A 16,361-nucleotide genomic window follows, 5' to 3' on the forward strand; every position below is an offset into this window, starting at 1 on the left:
CTTTGATATGCAAACATTTCCCCAGCAGGGGTCACCAATCACCCAGAGCCACACCTCACCCATTAATCAGTGCCAGGCCCACAAGCTAGAGCCCAGGCTGCGCCAGCCGGGAATCGAACCCAGGTCGCAAGAATGGGAATCTTGCATGATACCACTACACCACTGGCGCCCACGGAGAGAGCTTGCTCACACCACAGTTTAAGCCTCTTATCCTCTCACAGGCCAAAGGGAGCAAAGCCCTTCTTTTTGCCCAGCCCACACACCCCACAATTACCTCTGCCCTGCCTAATTTGAAGCTTTGGGAATTTGCAACGAGAAGAGCCGACGGAAGAGGAAAAAAATGCCAAAGACGTACCACCATTGTTTCACTGTCGTCTTCCAGGCCCCTTTGACTCCGTCCAGGACAAACACCACACAAGGACCTCTGCGCTGCTAATGCGGAATTCTGTGCCCTTGCAATGAGGAGGGCCGCAAACAAAAGCCCGGGGGATGGGGCTTAGACCTGAGTCACCATAACACCCGAACAGGGACTTGAACCCTGGACCCTCAGATTAAAAGTCTGATGCTCTACCGACTGAGCTATCCGGGCTCTACGACAGAAGCAGGAGCAGCAGCAGGGACATACAGGATCCTCAAAGGCCACATGTTTGGTCCACTGAAGAGAGCAAGCCGAGGAAACGACAACGAGCCCAGGAATCTCTGTTAGATCCAACATGACACAGTGCTGTGCTTTCCAAAGAACAGGAACTCCACCCTGCCTCGGGCTGTGAACGTCAGAGAGAGGACACGCACGGCTCCCTCGATAGCTCAGTTGGTAGAGCGGAGGACTGTAGTGGAGAAGGCTGGACATCCTTAGGTCGCTGGTTCGAATCCGGCTCGAGAGACGCTACTGTTTTGGCCCTTGACAATCAAAAAAGAAGAAAATGAGCAAACCTCTCTCTCGCTTGGACCGTAAGGCGGTCAGACATTAGAGCGGAGTCGCCGTCTTTAGAATTCTGCATTCTACTGCTCGCGTCTGCTAAGCTTTCCTTTTGCAAAACACTGCGTCAGCGCTGGTGCGCTCAAAACCTAGTCGCAAAGACAAGTGAGACTAAAGGAGGCGCTCGGTGGAGCCCATCGCCGGCACCCTTTCTGTAAGCCTCACCATTGCAGTAGACGTTTGAGTACAAAGCTGTTAAAAAGGAGGCAAGGTATAGCCCCAGAAAGCAAGCAGCACCTTCTGTATTGATGGTCATTCATCCAGTAACCACTTCCTCCTACTCAATATGTTGATGCTTTGATATGCAAACATTTCCCCAGCAGGGGCCACCAATCACCCAGAGCCACACCTCACCCATTAATCAGTGTCAGGCCCACAAGCTAGAGCCCAGGCTGCGCCAGCCGGGAATCGAACCCGGGTCGTAAGAATGGGAATCTTGCATGATACCACTACACCACTGGCGCCCACGGAGAGAGCTTGCTCACACCACAGTTTAAGCCTCTTATCCTCTCACAGGCCAAAGGGAGCAAAGCCCTTCTTTTTGCCCAGCCCACACACCCCACAATTACCTCTGCCCTGCCTAATTTGAAGCTTTGGGAATTTGCAACGAGAAGAGCCGACGGAAGAGGAAAAAAATGCCAAAGACGTACCACCATTGTTTCACTGTCGTCTTCCAGGCCCCTTTGACTCCGTCCAGGACAAACACCACACAAGGACCTCTGCGCTGCTAATGCGGAATTCTGTGCCCTTGCAATGAGGAGGGCCGCAAACAAAAGCCCGGGGGGTGGGGCTTAGACCTGAGTCACCATAACACCCGAACAGGGACTTGAACCCTGGACCCTCAGATTAAAAGTCTGATGCTCTACCGACTGAGCTATCCGGGCTCTACGACAGAAGCAGGAGCAGCAGCAGGGACATACAGGATCCTCAAAGGCCACATGTTTGGTCCACTGAAGAGAGCAAGCCGAGGAAACGACAACGAGCCCAGGAATCTCTGTTAGATCCAACATGACACAGTGCCGTGCTTTCCAAAGAACAGGAACTCCACCCTGCCTCGGGCTGTGAACGTCAGAGAGAGGACATGCACGGCTCCCTCGACAGCTCAGTTGGTAGAGCGGAGGACTGTAGTGGAGAAGGCCGGACATCCTTAGGTCGCTGGTTCGAATCCGGCTCGAGGGACGCTACTGTTTTGGCCCTTGACAATCAAAAAAGAAGAAAATGAGCAAACCTCTCTCTCGCTTGGACCGTAAGGCGGTCAGACATTAGAGCGGAGTCGCCGTCTTTAGAATTCTGCATTCTACTGCTCGCGTCTGCTAAGCTTTCCTTTTGCAAAACACTGCGTCAGCGCTGGTGCGCTCAAAACCTAGTCGCAAAGACAAGTGAGACTAAAGGAGGCGCTCGGTGGAGCCCATCGCCGGCACCCTTTCTGTAAGCCTCACCATTGCAGTAGACGTTTGAGTACAAAGCTGTTAAAAAGGAGGCAAGGTATAGCCCCAGAAAGCAAGCAGCACCTTCTGTATTGATGGTCATTCATCCAGTAACCACTTCCTCCTACTCAATATGTTGATGCTTTGATATGCAAACATTTCCCCAGCAGGGGCCACCAATCACCCAAAGCCACACCTCACCCATTAATCAGTGCCAGGCCCACAAGCTAGAGCCCAGGCTGCGCCAGCCGGGAATCGAACCCGGGTCGCAAGAATGGGAATCTTGCATGATACCACTACACCACTGGCGCCCACGGAGAGAGCTTGCTCACACCACAGTTTAAGCCTCTTATCCTCTCACAGGCCAAAGGGAGCAAAGCCCTTCTTTTTGCCCAGCCCACACACCCCACAATTACCTCTGCCCTGCCTAATTTGAAGCTTTGGGAATTTGCAACGAGAAGAGCCGACGGAAGAGGAAAAAAATGCCAAAGACGTACCACCATTGTTTCACTGTCGTCTTCCAGGCCCCTTTGACTCCGTCCAGGACAAACACCACACAAGGACCTCTGCGCTGCTAAGGCGGAATTCTGTGCCCTTGCAATGAGGAGGGCCGCAAACAAAAGCCCAGGGGGTGGGGCTTAGACCTGAGTCACCATAACACCCGAACAGGGACTTGAACCCTGGACCCTCAGATTAAAAGTCTGATGCTCTACCGACTGAGCTATCCAGGCTCTGCGACAGAAGCAGGAGCAGCAGCAGGGACATACAGGATCCTCAAAGGCCACATGTTTGGTCCACTGAAGAGAGCAAGCCGAGGAAACGACAACGAGCCCAGGAATCTCTGTTAGATCCAACATGACACAGTGCTGTGCTTTCCAAAGAACAGGAACTCCACCCTGCCTCGGGCTGTGAACGTCAGAGAGAGGACACGCACGGCTCCCTCGATAGCTCAGTTGGTAGAGCGGAGGACTGTAGTGGAGAAGGCCGGACATCCTTAGGTCGCTGGTTTGAATCCGGCTCGAGGGACGCTACTGTTTTGGCCCTTGACAATCAAAAAAGAAGAAAATGAGCAAACCTCTCTCTCGCTTGGACCGTAAGGCGGTCAGACATTAGAGCGGAGTCGCCGTCTTTAGAATTCTGCATTCTACTGCTCGCGTCTGCTAAGCTTTCCTTTTGCAAAACACTGCGTCAGCGCTGGTGCGCTCAAAACCTAGTCGCAAAGACAAGTGAGACTAAAGGAGGCGCTCGGTGGAGCCCATCGCCGGCACCCTTTCTGTAAGCCTCACCATTGCAGTAGACGTTTGAGTACAAAGCTGTTAAAAAGGAGGCAAGGTATAGCCCCAGAATGCAAGCAGCACCTTCTGTATTGATGGTCATTCATCCAGTAACCACTTCCTCCTACTCAATATGTTGATGCTTTGATATGCAAACATTTCCCCAGCAGGGGCCACCAATCACCCAGAGCCACACCTCACCCATTAATCAGTGCCAGGCCCACCAGCTAGAGCCCAGGCTGCGCCAGCCGGGAATCAAACCCGGGTCGCAAGAATGGGAATCTTGCATGATACCACTACACCACTGGCGGCCACGGAGAGAGCTTGCTCACACCACAGTTTAAGCCTCTTATCCTCTCACAGGCCAAAGGGAGCAAAGCCCTTCTTTTTGCCCAGCCCACACACCCCACAATTACCTCTGCCCTGCCTAATTTGAAGCTTTGGGAATTTGCAACGAGAAGAGCCGACGGAAGAGGAAAAAAATGCCAAAGACGTACCACCATTGTTTCACTGTCGTCTTCCAGGCCCCTTTGACTCCGTCCAGGACAAACACCACACAAGGACCTCTGCGCTGCTAATGCGGAATTCTGTGCCCTTGCAATGAGGAGGGCCGCAAACAAAAGCCCAGGGGGTGGGGCTTAGACCTGAGTCACCATAACACCCGAACAGGGACTTGAACCCTGGACCCTCAGATTAAAAGTCTGATGCTCTACCGACTGAGCTATCCGGGCTCTACGACAGAAGCAGGAGCAGCAGCAGGGACATACAGGATCCTCAAAGGCCACATGTTTGGTCCACTGAAGAGAGCAAGCCGAGGAAACGACAACGAGCCCAGGAATCTCTGTTAGATCCATCATGACACAGTGCTGTGCTTTCCAAAGAACAGGAACTCCACCCTGCCTCGGGCTGTGAACGTCAGAGAGAGGACACGCACGGCTCCCTCGATAGCTCAGTTGGTAGAGCGGAGGACTGTAGTGGAGAAGGCCGGACATCCTTAGGTCGCTGGTTTGAATCCGGCTCGAGGGACGCTACTGTTTTGGCCCTTGACAATCAAAAAAGAAGAAAATGAGCAAACCTCTCTCTCGCTTGGCCCGTAAGGCGGTCAGACATTAGAGCGGAGTCGCCGTCTTTAGAATTCTGCATTCTACTGCTCGCGTCTGCTAAGCTTTCCTTTGGCAAAACCCTGCGTCAGCGCTGGTGCGCTCAAAACCTAGTCGCAAAGACAAGTGAGACTAAAGGAGGCGCTCGGTGGAGCCCATCGCCGGCACCCTTTCTGTAAGCCTCACCATTGCAGTAGACGTTTGAGTACAAAGCTGTTAAAAAGGAGGCAAGGTATAGCCCCAGAAAGCAAGCAGCACCTTCTGTATTGATGGTCATTCATCCAGTAACCACTTCCTCCTACTCAATATGTTGATGCTTTGATATGCAAACATTTCCCCAGCAGGGGCCACCAATCACCCAGAGCCACACCTCACCCATTAATCAGTGCCAGGCCCACAAGCTAGAGTCCAGGCTGCGACAGCCGGGAATCGAGCCCGGGTCGCAAGAATGGGAATCTTGCATGATACCACTACACCACTGGCGCCCACGGAGAGAGCTTGCTCACACCACAGTTTAAGCCTCTTATCCTCTCAAAGGCCAAAGGGAGCAAAGCCCTTCTTTTTGCCCAGCCCACACACCCCACAATTACCTCTGCCCTTGCCTAATTTGAAGCTTTGGGAATTTGCAACGAGAAGAGCCGACGGAAGAGGAAAAAAATGCCAAAGACGTACCACCATTGTTTCACTGTCGTCTTCCAGGCCCCTTTGACTCCGTCCAGGACAAACACCACACAAGGACCTCTGCGCTGCTAATGCGGAATTCTGTGCCCTTGCAACGAGGAGGGCCGCAAACAAAAGCCCGGGGGGTGGGGCTTAGACCTGAGTCACCATAACACCCGAACAGGGACTTGAACCCTGGACCCTCAGATTAAAAGTCTGATGCTCTACCGACTGAGCTATCCGGGCTCTACGACAGAAGCAGGAGCAGCAGCAGGGACATACAGGATCCTCAAAGGCCACATGTTTGGTCCACTGAAGAGAGCAAGCCGAGGAAACGACAACGAGACCAGGAATCTCTGTTAGATCCAACATGACACAGTGCTGTGCTTTCCAAAGAACAGGAACTCCACCCTGCCTCGGGCTGTGAACGTCAGAGAGAGGACACGCACGGCTCCCTTGATAGCTCAGTTGGTAGAGCGGAGGTTGTAGTGGAGAAGGCCGGACATCCTTAGGTCGCTGGTTCGAATCCGGCTCGAGGGACGCTACTGTTTTGGCCCTTGACAATCAAAAAAGAAGAAAATGAGCAAACCTCTCTCTCGCTTGGACCGTAAGGCGGTCAGACATTAGAGCGGAGTCGCCGTCTTTAGAATTCTGCATTCTACTGCTCGCGTCTGCTAAGCTTTCCTTTTGCAAAACACTGCGTCAGCGCTGGTGCGCTCAAAACCTAGTCGCAAAGACAAGTGAGACTAAAGGAGGCGCTCGGTGGAGCCCATCGCCGGCACCCTTTCTGTAAGCCTCACCATTGCAGTAGACGTTTGAGTACAAAGCTGTTAAAAAGGAGGCAAGGTATAGCCCCAGAAAGCAAGCAGCACCTTCTGTATTGATGGTCATTCATCCAGTAACCACTTCCTCCTACTCAATATGTTGATGCTTTGATATGCAAACATTTCCCCAGCAGGGGCCACCAATCACCCAGAGCCACACCTCACCCATTAATCAGTGTCAGGCCCACAAGCTAGAGCCCAGGCTGCGCCAGCCGGGAATCGAACCCGGGTCGTAAGAATGGGAATCTTGCATGATACCACTACACCACTGGCGCCCACGGAGAGAGCTTGCTCACACCACAGTTTAAGCCTCTTATCCTCTCACAGGCCAAAGGGAGCAAAGCCCTTCTTTTTGCCCAGCCCACACACCCCACAATTACCTCTGCCCTGCCTAATTTGAAGCTTTGGGAATTTGCAACGAGAAGAGCCGACGGAAGAGGAAAAAAATGCCAAAGACGTACCACCATTGTTTCACTGTCGTCTTCCAGGCCCCTTTGACTCCGTCCAGGACAAACACCACACAAGGACCTCTGCGCTGCTAATGCGGAAGTCTGTGCCCTTGCAACGAGGAGGGCCGCAAACAAAAGCCCGGGGGGTGGGGCTTAGACCTGAGTCACCATAACACCCGAACAGGGACTTGAACCCTGGACCCTCAGATTAAAAGTCTGATGCTCTACCGACTGAGCTATCCGGGCTCTACGACAAAAGCAGGAGCAGCAGCAGGGACATACAGGATCCTCAAAGGCCACATGTTTGGTCCACTGAAGAGAGCAAGCCGAGGAAACGACAACGAGCCCAGGAATCTCTGTTAGATCCAACATGACACAGTGCTGTGCTTTCCAAAGAACCGGAACTCCACCCTGCCTCGGGCTGTGAACGTCAGAGAGAGGACACGCACGGCTCCCTCGATAGCTCAGTTGGTAGAGCGGAGGACTGTAGTGGAGAAGGCCGGACCTCCTTAGGTCGCTGGTTCGAATCCGGCTCGAGGGACGCTACTGTTTTAGCCCTTGACAATCAAAAAAGAAGAAAATGAGCAAACCTCTCTCTCGCTTGGCCCGTAAGGCGGTCAGACATTAGAGCGGAGTCGCCGTCTTTAGAATTCTGCATTCTACTGCTCGCGTCTGCTAAGCTTTCCTTTGGCAAAACACTGCGTCAGCGCTGGTGCGCTCAAAACCTAGTCGCAAAGACAAGTGAGACTAAAGGAGGCGCTCGGTGGAGCCCATCGCCGGCACCCTTTCTGTAAGCCTCACCATTGCAGTAGACGTTTGAGTACAAAGCTGTTAAAAAGGAGGCAAGGTATAGCCCCAGAAAGCAAGCAGCACCTTCTGTATTGATGGTCATTCATCCAGTAACCACTTCCTCCTACTCAATATGTTGATGCTTTGATATGCAAACATTTCCCCAGCAGGGGCCACCAATCACCCAGAGCCACACCTCACCCATTAATCAGTGCCAGGCTGCGCCAGCCGGGAATCGAACCCGGGTCGCAAGAATGGGAATCTTGCATGATACCACTACACCACTGGCGCCCACGGAGAGAGCTTGCTCACACCACAGTTTAAGCCTCTTATCCTCTCACGGGCCAAAGGGAGCAAAGCCCTTCTTTTTGCCCAGCCCACACACCCCACAATTACCTCTGCCCTGCCTAATTTGAAGCTTTGGGAATTTGCAACGAGAAGAGCCGACGGAAGAGGAAAAAAATGCCAAAGACGTACCACCATTGTTTCACTGTCGTCTTCCAGGCCCCTTTGACTCCGTCCAGGACAAACACCACACAAGGACCTCTGCGCTGCTAATGCGGAATTCTGTGGCCTTGCAATGAGGAGGGCCGCAAACAAAAGCCCGGGGGGTGGGGCTTAGACCTGAGTCACCATAACACCCAAACAGGGACCTGAACCCTGGACCCTCAGATTAAAAGTCTGATGCTCTACCGACTGAGCTATCCGGGCTCTACGACAGAAGCAGGAGGAGCAGCAGCAGGGACATACAGGATCCTCAAAGGCCACATGTTTGGTCCACTGAAGAGAGCAAGCCGAGGAAACGACAACGAGCCCAGGAATCTCTGTTAGATCCAACATGACACAGTGCTGTGCTTTCCAAAGAACAGGAACTCCACCCTGCCTCGGGCTGTGAACGTCAGAGAGAGGACACGCACGGCTCCCTCGATAGCTCAGTTGGTAGAGCGGAGGACTGTAGTGGAGAAGGCCGGACATCCTTAGGTCGCTGGTTCGAATCCGGCTCGAGGGACGCTACTGTTTTGGCCCTTGACAATCAAAAAAGAAGAAAATGAGCAAACCTCTCTCTCGCTTGGCCCGTAAGGCGGTCAGACATTAGAGCGGAGTCGCCGTCTTTAGAATTCTGCATTCTACTGCTCGCGTCTGCTAAGCTTTCCTTTTGCAAAACACTGCGTCAGCGCTGGTGCGCTCAAAACCTAGTCGCAAAGACAAGTGAGACTAAAGGAGGCGCTCGGTGGAGCCCATCGCCGGCACCCTTTCTGTAAGCCTCACCATTGCAGTAGACGTTTGAGTACAAAGCTGTTAAAAAGGAGGCAAGGTATAGCCCCAGAAAGCAAGCAGCACCTTCTGTATTGATGGTCATTCATCCAGTAACCACTTCCTCCTACTCAATATGTTGATGCTTTGATATGCAAACATTTCCCCAGCAGGGGCCACCAATCACCCAGAGCCACACCTCACCCATTAATCAGTGTCAGGCCCACAAGCTAGAGCCCAGGCTGCGCCAGCCGGGAATCGAACCCGGGTCGTAAGAATGGGAATCTTGCATGATACCACTACACCACTGGCGCCCACGGAGAGAGCTTGCTCACACCACAGTTTAAGCCTCTTATCCTCTCACAGGCCAAAGGGAGCAAAGCCCTTCTTTTTGCCCAGCCCACACACCCCACAATTACCTCTGCCCTGCCTAATTTGAAGCTTTGGGAATTTGCAACGAGAAGAGCCGACGGAAGAGGAAAAAAATGCCAAAGACGTACCACCATTGTTTCACTGTCGTCTTCCAGGCCCCTTTGACTCCGTCCAGGACAAACACCACACAAGGACCTCTGCGCTGCTAATGCGGAAGTCTGTGCCCTTGCAACGAGGAGGGCCGCAAACAAAAGCCCGGGGGGTGGGGCTTAGACCTGAGTCACCATAACACCCGAACAGGGACTTGAACCCTGGACCCTCAGATTAAAAGTCTGATGCTCTACCGACTGAGCTATCCGGGCTCTACGACAAAAGCAGGAGCAGCAGCAGGGACATACAGGATCCTCAAAGGCCACATGTTTGGTCCACTGAAGAGAGCAAGCCGAGGAAACGACAACGAGCCCAGGAATCTCTGTTAGATCCAACATGACACAGTGCTGTGCTTTCCAAAGAACAGGAACTCCACCCTGCCTCGGGCTGTGAACGTCAGAGAGAGGACACGCACGGCTCCCTCGATAGCTCAGTTGGTAGAGCGGAGGACTGTAGTGGAGAAGGCCGGACCTCCTTAGGTCGCTGGTTCGAATCCGGCTCGAGGGACGCTACTGTTTTAGCCCTTGACAATCAAAAAAGAAGAAAATGAGCAAACCTCTCTCTCGCTTGGCCCGTAAGGCGGTCAGACATTAGAGCGGAGTCGCCGTCTTTAGAATTCTGCATTCTACTGCTCGCGTCTGCTAAGCTTTCCTTTGGCAAAACACTGCGTCAGCGCTGGTGCGCTCAAAACCTAGTCGCAAAGACAAGTGAGACTAAAGGAGGCGCTCGGTGGAGCCCATCGCCGGCACCCTTTCTGTAAGCCTCACCATTGCAGTAGACGTTTGAGTACAAAGCTGTTAAAAAGGAGGCAAGGTATAGCCCCAGAAAGCAAGCAGCACCTTCTGTATTGATGGTCATTCATCCAGTAACCACTTCCTCCTACTCAATATGTTGATGCTTTGATATGCAAACATTTCCCCAGCAGGGTCCACCAATCACCCAGAGCCACACCTCACCCATTAATCAGTGCCAGGCTGCGCCAGCCGGGAATCGAACCCGGGTCGCAAGAATGGGAATCTTGCATGATACCACTACACCACTGGCGCCCACGGAGAGAGCTTGCTCACACCACAGTTTAAGCCTCTTATCCTCTCACGGGCCAAAGGGAGCAAAGCCCTTCTTTTTGCCCAGCCCACACACCCCACAATTACCTCTGCCCTGCCTAATTTGAAGCTTTGGGAATTTGCAACGAGAAGAGCCGACGGAAGAGGAAAAAAATGCCAAAGACGTACCACCATTGTTTCACTGTCGTCTTCCAGGCCCCTTTGACTCCGTCCAGGACAAACACCACACAAGGACCTCTGCGCTGCTAATGCGGAATTCTGTGGCCTTGCAATGAGGAGGGCCGCAAACAAAAGCCCGGGGGGTGGGGCTTAGACCTGAGTCACCATAACACCCAAACAGGGACCTGAACCCTGGACCCTCAGATTAAAAGTCTGATGCTCTACCGACTGAGCTATCCGGGCTCTACGACAGAAGCAGGAGGAGCAGCAGCAGGGACATACAGGATCCTCAAAGGCCACATGTTTGGTCCACTGAAGAGAGCAAGCCGAGGAAACGACAACGAGCCCAGGAATCTCTGTTAGATCCAACATGACACAGTGCTGTGCTTTCCAAAGAACAGGAACTCCACCCTGCCTCGGGCTGTGAACGTCAGAGAGAGGACACGCACGGCTCCCTCGATAGCTCAGTTGGTAGAGCGGAGGACTGTAGTGGAGAAGGCCGGACATCCTTAGGTCGCTGGTTCGAATCCGGCTCGAGGGACGCTACTGTTTTGGCCCTTGACAATCAAAAAAGAAGAAAATGAGCAAACCTCTCTCTCGCTTGGCCCGTAAGGCGGTCAGACATTAGAGCGGAGTCGCCGTCTTTAGAATTCTGCATTCTACTGCTCGCGTCTGCTAAGCTTTCCTTTTGCAAAACACTGCGTCAGCGCTGGTGCGCTCAAAACCTAGTCGCAAAGACAAGTGAGACTAAAGGAGGCGCTCGGTGGAGCCCATCGCCGGCACCCTTTCTGTAAGCCTCACCATTGCAGTAGACGTTTGAGTACAAAGCTGTTAAAAAGGAGGCAAGGTATAGCCCCAGAAAGCAAGCAGCACCTTCTGTATTGATGGTCATTCATCCAGTAACCACTTCCTCCTACTCAATATGTTGATGCTTTGATATGCAAACATTTCCCCAGCAGGGGTCACCAATCACCCAGAGCCACACCTCACCCATTAATCAGTGCCAGGCCCACAAGCTAGAGCCCAGGCTGCGCCAGCCGGGAATCGAACCCAGGTCGCAAGAATGGGAATCTTGCATGATACCACTACACCACTGGCGCCCACGGAGAGAGCTTGCTCACACCACAGTTTAAGCCTCTTATCCTCTCACAGGCCAAAGGGAGCAAAGCCCTTCTTTTTGCCCAGCCCACACACCCCACAATTACCTCTGCCCTGCCTAATTTGAAGCTTTGGGAATTTGCAACGAGAAGAGCCGACGGAAGAGGAAAAAAATGCCAAAGACGTACCACCATTGTTTCACTGTCGTCTTCCAGGCCCCTTTGACTCCGTCCAGGACAAACACCACACAAGGACCTCTGCGCTGCTAATGCGGAATTCTGTGCCCTTGCAATGAGGAGGGCCGCAAACAAAAGCCCGGGGGATGGGGCTTAGACCTGAGTCACCATAACACCCGAACAGGGACTTGAACCCTGGACCCTCAGATTAAAAGTCTGATGCTCTACCGACTGAGCTATCCGGGCTCTACGACAGAAGCAGGAGCAGCAGCAGGGACATACAGGATCCTCAAAGGCCACATGTTTGGTCCACTGAAGAGAGCAAGCCGAGGAAACGACAACGAGCCCAGGAATCTCTGTTAGATCCAACATGACACAGTGCTGTGCTTTCCAAAGAACAGGAACTCCACCCTGCCTCGGGCTGTGAACGTCAGAGAGAGGACACGCACGGCTCCCTCGATAGCTCAGTTGGTAGAGCGGAGGACTGTAGTGGAGAAGGCTGGACATCCTTAGGTCGCTGGTTCGAATCCGGCTCGAGAGACGCTACTGTTTTGGCCCTTGACAATCAAAAAAGAAGAAAATGAGCAAACCTCTCTCTCGCTTGGACCGTAAGGCGGTCAGACATTAGAGCGGAGTCGCCGTCTTTAGAATTCTGCATTCTACTGCTCGCGTCTGCTAAGCTTTCCTTTGGCAAAACCCTGCGTCAGCGCTGGTGCGCTCAAAACCTAGTCGCAAAGACAAGTGAGACTAAAGGAGGCGCTCGGTGGAGCCCATCGCCGGCACCCTTTCTGTAAGCCTCACCATTGCAGTAGACGTTTGAGTACAAAGCTGTTAAAAAGGAGGCAAGGTATAGCCCCAGAAAGCAAGCAGCACCTTCTGTATTGATGGTCATTCATCCAGTAACCACTTCCTCCTACTCAATATGTTGATGCTTTGATATGCAAACATTTCCCCAGCAGGGGCCACCAATCACCCAGAGCCACACCTCACCCATTAATCAGTGCCAGGCCCACAAGCTAGAGTCCAGGCTGCGACAGCCGGGAATCGAGCCCGGGTCGCAAGAATGGGAATCTTGCATGATACCACTACACCACTGGCGCCCACGGAGAGAGCTTGCTCACACCACAGTTTAAGCCTCTTATCCTCTCAAAGGCCAAAGGGAGCAAAGCCCTTCTTTTTGCCCAGCCCACACACCCCACAATTACCTCTGCCCTTGCCTAATTTGAAGCTTTGGGAATTTGCAACGAGAAGAGCCGACGGAAGAGGAAAAAAATGCCAAAGACGTACCACCATTGTTTCACTGTCGTCTTCCAGGCCCCTTTGACTCCGTCCAGGACAAACACCACACAAGGACCTCTGCGCTGCTAATGCGGAATTCTGTGCCCTTGCAACGAGGAGGGCCGCAAACAAAAGCCCGGGGGGTGGGGCTTAGACCTGAGTCACCATAACACCCGAACAGGGACTTGAACCCTGGACCCTCAGATTAAAAGTCTGATGCTCTACCGACTGAGCTATCCGGGCTCTACGACAGAAGCAGGAGCAGCAGCAGGGACATACAGGATCCTCAAAGGCCACATGTTTGGTCCACTGAAGAGAGCAAGCCGAGGAAACGACAACGAGACCAGGAATCTCTGTTAGATCCAACATGACACAGTGCTGTGCTTTCCAAAGAACAGGAACTCCACCCTGCCTCGGGCTGTGAACGTCAGAGAGAGGACACGCACGGCTCCCTTGATAGCTCAGTTGGTAGAGCGGAGGTTGTAGTGGAGAAGGCCGGACATCCTTAGGTCGCTGGTTCGAATCCGGCTCGAGGGACGCTACTGTTTTGGCCCTTGACAATCAAAAAAGAAGAAAATGAGCAAACCTCTCTCTCGCTTGGACCGTAAGGCGGTCAGACATTAGAGCGGAGTCGCCGTCTTTAGAATTCTGCATTCTACTGCTCGCGTCTGCTAAGCTTTCCTTTTGCAAAACACTGCGTCAGCGCTGGTGCGCTCAAAACCTAGTCGCAAAGACAAGTGAGACTAAAGGAGGCGCTCGGTGGAGCCCATCGCCGGCACCCTTTCTGTAAGCCTCACCATTGCAGTAGACGTTTGAGTACAAAGCTGTTAAAAAGGAGGCAAGGTATAGCCCCAGAAAGCAAGCAGCACCTTCTGTATTGATGGTCATTCATCCAGTAACCACTTCCTCCTACTCAATATGTTGATGCTTTGATATGCAAACATTTCCCCAGCAGGGGCCACCAATCACCCAGAGCCACACCTCACCCATTAATCAGTGTCAGGCCCACAAGCTAGAGCCCAGGCTGCGCCAGCCGGGAATCGAACCCGGGTCGTAAGAATGGGAATCTTGCATGATACCACTACACCACTGGCGCCCACGGAGAGAGCTTGCTCACACCACAGTTTAAGCCTCTTATCCTCTCACAGGCCAAAGGGAGCAAAGCCCTTCTTTTTGCCCAGCCCACACACCCCACAATTACCTCTGCCCTGCCTAATTTGAAGCTTTGGGAATTTGCAACGAGAAGAGCCGACGGAAGAGGAAAAAAATGCCAAAGACGTACCACCATTGTTTCACTGTCGTCTTCCAGGCCCCTTTGACTCCGTCCAGGACAAACACCACACAAGGACCTCTGCGCTGCTAATGCGGAAGTCTGTGCCCTTGCAACGAGGAGGGCCGCAAACAAAAGCCCGGGGGGTGGGGCTTAGACCTGAGTCACCATAACACCCGAACAGGGACTTGAACCCTGGACCCTCAGATTAAAAGTCTGATGCTCTACCGACTGAGCTATCCGGGCTCTACGACAAAAGCAGGAGCAGCAGCAGGGACATACAGGATCCTCAAAGGCCACATGTTTGGTCCACTGAAGAGAGCAAGCCGAGGAAACGACAACGAGCCCAGGAATCTCTGTTAGATCCAACATGACACAGTGCTGTGCTTTCCAAAGAACCGGAACTCCACCCTGCCTCGGGCTGTGAACGTCAGAGAGAGGACACGCACGGCTCCCTCGATAGCTCAGTTGGTAGAGCGGAGGACTGTAGTGGAGAAGGCCGGACCTCCTTAGGTCGCTGGTTCGAATCCGGCTCGAGGGACGCTACTGTTTTAGCCCTTGACAATCAAAAAAGAAGAAAATGAGCAAACCTCTCTCTCGCTTGGCCCGTAAGGCGGTCAGACATTAGAGCGGAGTCGCCGTCTTTAGAATTCTGCATTCTACTGCTCGCGTCTGCTAAGCTTTCCTTTGGCAAAACACTGCGTCAGCGCTGGTGCGCTCAAAACCTAGTCGCAAAGACAAGTGAGACTAAAGGAGGCGCTCGGTGGAGCCCATCGCCGGCACCCTTTCTGTAAGCCTCACCATTGCAGTAGACGTTTGAGTACAAAGCTGTTAAAAAGGAGGCAAGGTATAGCCCCAGAAAGCAAGCAGCACCTTCTGTATTGATGGTCATTCATCCAGTAACCACTTCCTCCTACTCAATATGTTGATGCTTTGATATGCAAACATTTCCCCAGCAGGGGCCACCAATCACCCAGAGCCACACCTCACCCATTAATCAGTGCCAGGCTGCGCCAGCCGGGAATCGAACCCGGGTCGCAAGAATGGGAATCTTGCATGATACCACTACACCACTGGCGCCCACGGAGAGAGCTTGCTCACACCACAGTTTAAGCCTCTTATCCTCTCACGGGCCAAAGGGAGCAAAGCCCTTCTTTTTGCCCAGCCCACACACCCCACAATTACCTCTGCCCTGCCTAATTTGAAGCTTTGGGAATTTGCAACGAGAAGAGCCGACGGAAGAGGAAAAAAATGCCAAAGACGTACCACCATTGTTTCACTGTCGTCTTCCAGGCCCCTTTGACTCCGTCCAGGACAAACACCACACAAGGACCTCTGCGCTGCTAATGCGGAATTCTGTGGCCTTGCAATGAGGAGGGCCGCAAACAAAAGCCCGGGGGGTGGGGCTTAGACCTGAGTCACCATAACACCCAAACAGGGACCTGAACCCTGGACCCTCAGATTAAAAGTCTGATGCTCTACCGACTGAGCTATCCGGGCTCTACGACAGAAGCAGGAGGAGCAGCAGCAGGGACATACAGGATCCTCAAAGGCCACATGTTTGGTCCACTGAAGAGAGCAAGCCGAGGAAACGACAACGAGCCCAGGAATCTCTGTTAGATCCAACATGACACAGTGCTGTGCTTTCCAAAGAACAGGAACTCCACCCTGCCTCGGGCTGTGAACGTCAGAGAGAGGACACGCACGGCTCCCTCGATAGCTCAGTTGGTAGAGCGGAGGACTGTAGTGGAGAAGGCCGGACATCCTTAGGTCGCTGGTTCGAATCCGGCTCGAGGGACGCTACTGTTTTGGCCCTTGACAATCAAAAAAGAAGAAAATGAGCAAACCTCTCTCTCGCTTGGCCCGTAAGGCGGTCAGACATTAGAGCGGAGTCGCCGTCTTTAGAATTCTGCATTCTACTGCTCGCGTCTGCTAAGCTTTCCTTTTGCAAAACACTGCGTCAGCGCTGGTGCGCTCAAAACCTAGTCGCAAAGACAAGTGAGACTAAAGGAGGCGCTCGGTGGAGCCCATCGCCGGC

The 16,361-nt window shown here is 53.0% G+C and overlaps 34 non-coding genes across 34 annotated transcripts; 11 read left to right on the forward strand and 23 right to left on the reverse strand.

Annotated features, from left to right (window-relative positions):
• Window positions 1-98: 98 nt before the first annotated feature.
• Window positions 99-169, reverse strand: trnag-ccc (transfer RNA glycine (anticodon CCC)). Its single transcript has one exon. It is a non-coding gene; the product is annotated as a tRNA-Gly (tRNA).
• A 347-nt stretch (window positions 170-516) lies between these two features.
• On the reverse strand, window positions 517-589 carry trnak-uuu (transfer RNA lysine (anticodon UUU)). The gene has a single exon. It is a non-coding gene; the product is annotated as a tRNA-Lys (tRNA).
• Window positions 590-796: 207 nt separating this feature from the next.
• On the forward strand, window positions 797-884 carry trnay-gua (transfer RNA tyrosine (anticodon GUA)). The gene is given in 2 exon segments: window positions 797-833; window positions 849-884. It is a non-coding gene; the product is annotated as a tRNA-Tyr (tRNA).
• Window positions 885-1,372: 488 nt separating this feature from the next.
• On the reverse strand, window positions 1,373-1,443 carry trnag-ccc (transfer RNA glycine (anticodon CCC)). The gene has a single exon. It is a non-coding gene; the product is annotated as a tRNA-Gly (tRNA).
• Window positions 1,444-1,790: 347 nt separating this feature from the next.
• On the reverse strand, window positions 1,791-1,863 carry trnak-uuu (transfer RNA lysine (anticodon UUU)). Its single transcript has one exon. It is a non-coding gene; the product is annotated as a tRNA-Lys (tRNA).
• A 207-nt stretch (window positions 1,864-2,070) lies between these two features.
• trnay-gua (transfer RNA tyrosine (anticodon GUA)) lies at window positions 2,071-2,158 on the forward strand. The gene is given in 2 exon segments: window positions 2,071-2,107; window positions 2,123-2,158. It is a non-coding gene; the product is annotated as a tRNA-Tyr (tRNA).
• Window positions 2,159-2,646: 488 nt separating this feature from the next.
• trnag-ccc (transfer RNA glycine (anticodon CCC)) lies at window positions 2,647-2,717 on the reverse strand. The gene has a single exon. It is a non-coding gene; the product is annotated as a tRNA-Gly (tRNA).
• A 347-nt stretch (window positions 2,718-3,064) lies between these two features.
• trnak-uuu (transfer RNA lysine (anticodon UUU)) lies at window positions 3,065-3,137 on the reverse strand. The gene has a single exon. It is a non-coding gene; the product is annotated as a tRNA-Lys (tRNA).
• A 207-nt stretch (window positions 3,138-3,344) lies between these two features.
• On the forward strand, window positions 3,345-3,432 carry trnay-gua (transfer RNA tyrosine (anticodon GUA)). Its single transcript is given in 2 exon segments — window positions 3,345-3,381; window positions 3,397-3,432. It is a non-coding gene; the product is annotated as a tRNA-Tyr (tRNA).
• Window positions 3,433-3,920: 488 nt separating this feature from the next.
• On the reverse strand, window positions 3,921-3,992 carry trnag-ccc (transfer RNA glycine (anticodon CCC)). Its single transcript has one exon. It is a non-coding gene; the product is annotated as a tRNA-Gly (tRNA).
• Window positions 3,993-4,338: 346 nt separating this feature from the next.
• Window positions 4,339-4,411, reverse strand: trnak-uuu (transfer RNA lysine (anticodon UUU)). The gene has a single exon. It is a non-coding gene; the product is annotated as a tRNA-Lys (tRNA).
• A 207-nt stretch (window positions 4,412-4,618) lies between these two features.
• Window positions 4,619-4,706, forward strand: trnay-gua (transfer RNA tyrosine (anticodon GUA)). The gene is given in 2 exon segments: window positions 4,619-4,655; window positions 4,671-4,706. It is a non-coding gene; the product is annotated as a tRNA-Tyr (tRNA).
• Window positions 4,707-5,194: 488 nt separating this feature from the next.
• Window positions 5,195-5,265, reverse strand: trnag-ccc (transfer RNA glycine (anticodon CCC)). The gene has a single exon. It is a non-coding gene; the product is annotated as a tRNA-Gly (tRNA).
• A 348-nt stretch (window positions 5,266-5,613) lies between these two features.
• On the reverse strand, window positions 5,614-5,686 carry trnak-uuu (transfer RNA lysine (anticodon UUU)). The gene has a single exon. It is a non-coding gene; the product is annotated as a tRNA-Lys (tRNA).
• Window positions 5,687-6,468: 782 nt separating this feature from the next.
• trnag-ccc (transfer RNA glycine (anticodon CCC)) lies at window positions 6,469-6,539 on the reverse strand. Its single transcript has one exon. It is a non-coding gene; the product is annotated as a tRNA-Gly (tRNA).
• A 347-nt stretch (window positions 6,540-6,886) lies between these two features.
• On the reverse strand, window positions 6,887-6,959 carry trnak-uuu (transfer RNA lysine (anticodon UUU)). Its single transcript has one exon. It is a non-coding gene; the product is annotated as a tRNA-Lys (tRNA).
• A 207-nt stretch (window positions 6,960-7,166) lies between these two features.
• Window positions 7,167-7,254, forward strand: trnay-gua (transfer RNA tyrosine (anticodon GUA)). Its single transcript is given in 2 exon segments — window positions 7,167-7,203; window positions 7,219-7,254. It is a non-coding gene; the product is annotated as a tRNA-Tyr (tRNA).
• Window positions 7,255-7,722: 468 nt separating this feature from the next.
• trnag-ccc (transfer RNA glycine (anticodon CCC)) lies at window positions 7,723-7,793 on the reverse strand. Its single transcript has one exon. It is a non-coding gene; the product is annotated as a tRNA-Gly (tRNA).
• Window positions 7,794-8,423: 630 nt separating this feature from the next.
• trnay-gua (transfer RNA tyrosine (anticodon GUA)) lies at window positions 8,424-8,511 on the forward strand. Its single transcript is given in 2 exon segments — window positions 8,424-8,460; window positions 8,476-8,511. It is a non-coding gene; the product is annotated as a tRNA-Tyr (tRNA).
• A 488-nt stretch (window positions 8,512-8,999) lies between these two features.
• On the reverse strand, window positions 9,000-9,070 carry trnag-ccc (transfer RNA glycine (anticodon CCC)). The gene has a single exon. It is a non-coding gene; the product is annotated as a tRNA-Gly (tRNA).
• A 347-nt stretch (window positions 9,071-9,417) lies between these two features.
• On the reverse strand, window positions 9,418-9,490 carry trnak-uuu (transfer RNA lysine (anticodon UUU)). The gene has a single exon. It is a non-coding gene; the product is annotated as a tRNA-Lys (tRNA).
• A 207-nt stretch (window positions 9,491-9,697) lies between these two features.
• trnay-gua (transfer RNA tyrosine (anticodon GUA)) lies at window positions 9,698-9,785 on the forward strand. The gene is given in 2 exon segments: window positions 9,698-9,734; window positions 9,750-9,785. It is a non-coding gene; the product is annotated as a tRNA-Tyr (tRNA).
• A 468-nt stretch (window positions 9,786-10,253) lies between these two features.
• Window positions 10,254-10,324, reverse strand: trnag-ccc (transfer RNA glycine (anticodon CCC)). Its single transcript has one exon. It is a non-coding gene; the product is annotated as a tRNA-Gly (tRNA).
• A 630-nt stretch (window positions 10,325-10,954) lies between these two features.
• On the forward strand, window positions 10,955-11,042 carry trnay-gua (transfer RNA tyrosine (anticodon GUA)). The gene is given in 2 exon segments: window positions 10,955-10,991; window positions 11,007-11,042. It is a non-coding gene; the product is annotated as a tRNA-Tyr (tRNA).
• A 488-nt stretch (window positions 11,043-11,530) lies between these two features.
• On the reverse strand, window positions 11,531-11,601 carry trnag-ccc (transfer RNA glycine (anticodon CCC)). Its single transcript has one exon. It is a non-coding gene; the product is annotated as a tRNA-Gly (tRNA).
• A 347-nt stretch (window positions 11,602-11,948) lies between these two features.
• On the reverse strand, window positions 11,949-12,021 carry trnak-uuu (transfer RNA lysine (anticodon UUU)). Its single transcript has one exon. It is a non-coding gene; the product is annotated as a tRNA-Lys (tRNA).
• Window positions 12,022-12,228: 207 nt separating this feature from the next.
• On the forward strand, window positions 12,229-12,316 carry trnay-gua (transfer RNA tyrosine (anticodon GUA)). The gene is given in 2 exon segments: window positions 12,229-12,265; window positions 12,281-12,316. It is a non-coding gene; the product is annotated as a tRNA-Tyr (tRNA).
• A 488-nt stretch (window positions 12,317-12,804) lies between these two features.
• On the reverse strand, window positions 12,805-12,875 carry trnag-ccc (transfer RNA glycine (anticodon CCC)). Its single transcript has one exon. It is a non-coding gene; the product is annotated as a tRNA-Gly (tRNA).
• Window positions 12,876-13,223: 348 nt separating this feature from the next.
• On the reverse strand, window positions 13,224-13,296 carry trnak-uuu (transfer RNA lysine (anticodon UUU)). The gene has a single exon. It is a non-coding gene; the product is annotated as a tRNA-Lys (tRNA).
• A 782-nt stretch (window positions 13,297-14,078) lies between these two features.
• Window positions 14,079-14,149, reverse strand: trnag-ccc (transfer RNA glycine (anticodon CCC)). The gene has a single exon. It is a non-coding gene; the product is annotated as a tRNA-Gly (tRNA).
• Window positions 14,150-14,496: 347 nt separating this feature from the next.
• On the reverse strand, window positions 14,497-14,569 carry trnak-uuu (transfer RNA lysine (anticodon UUU)). Its single transcript has one exon. It is a non-coding gene; the product is annotated as a tRNA-Lys (tRNA).
• A 207-nt stretch (window positions 14,570-14,776) lies between these two features.
• On the forward strand, window positions 14,777-14,864 carry trnay-gua (transfer RNA tyrosine (anticodon GUA)). The gene is given in 2 exon segments: window positions 14,777-14,813; window positions 14,829-14,864. It is a non-coding gene; the product is annotated as a tRNA-Tyr (tRNA).
• A 468-nt stretch (window positions 14,865-15,332) lies between these two features.
• Window positions 15,333-15,403, reverse strand: trnag-ccc (transfer RNA glycine (anticodon CCC)). The gene has a single exon. It is a non-coding gene; the product is annotated as a tRNA-Gly (tRNA).
• A 630-nt stretch (window positions 15,404-16,033) lies between these two features.
• On the forward strand, window positions 16,034-16,121 carry trnay-gua (transfer RNA tyrosine (anticodon GUA)). Its single transcript is given in 2 exon segments — window positions 16,034-16,070; window positions 16,086-16,121. It is a non-coding gene; the product is annotated as a tRNA-Tyr (tRNA).
• Window positions 16,122-16,361: the final 240 nt, after the last annotated feature.

The sequence above is a fragment of the Lepisosteus platostomus genome, chromosome 8 (genome assembly GCF_059453375.1).
Source record: "Lepisosteus platostomus isolate fLepPlt1 chromosome 8, fLepPlt1.hap1, whole genome shotgun sequence".
NCBI lineage: Eukaryota > Metazoa > Chordata > Actinopteri > Semionotiformes > Lepisosteidae > Lepisosteus > Lepisosteus platostomus.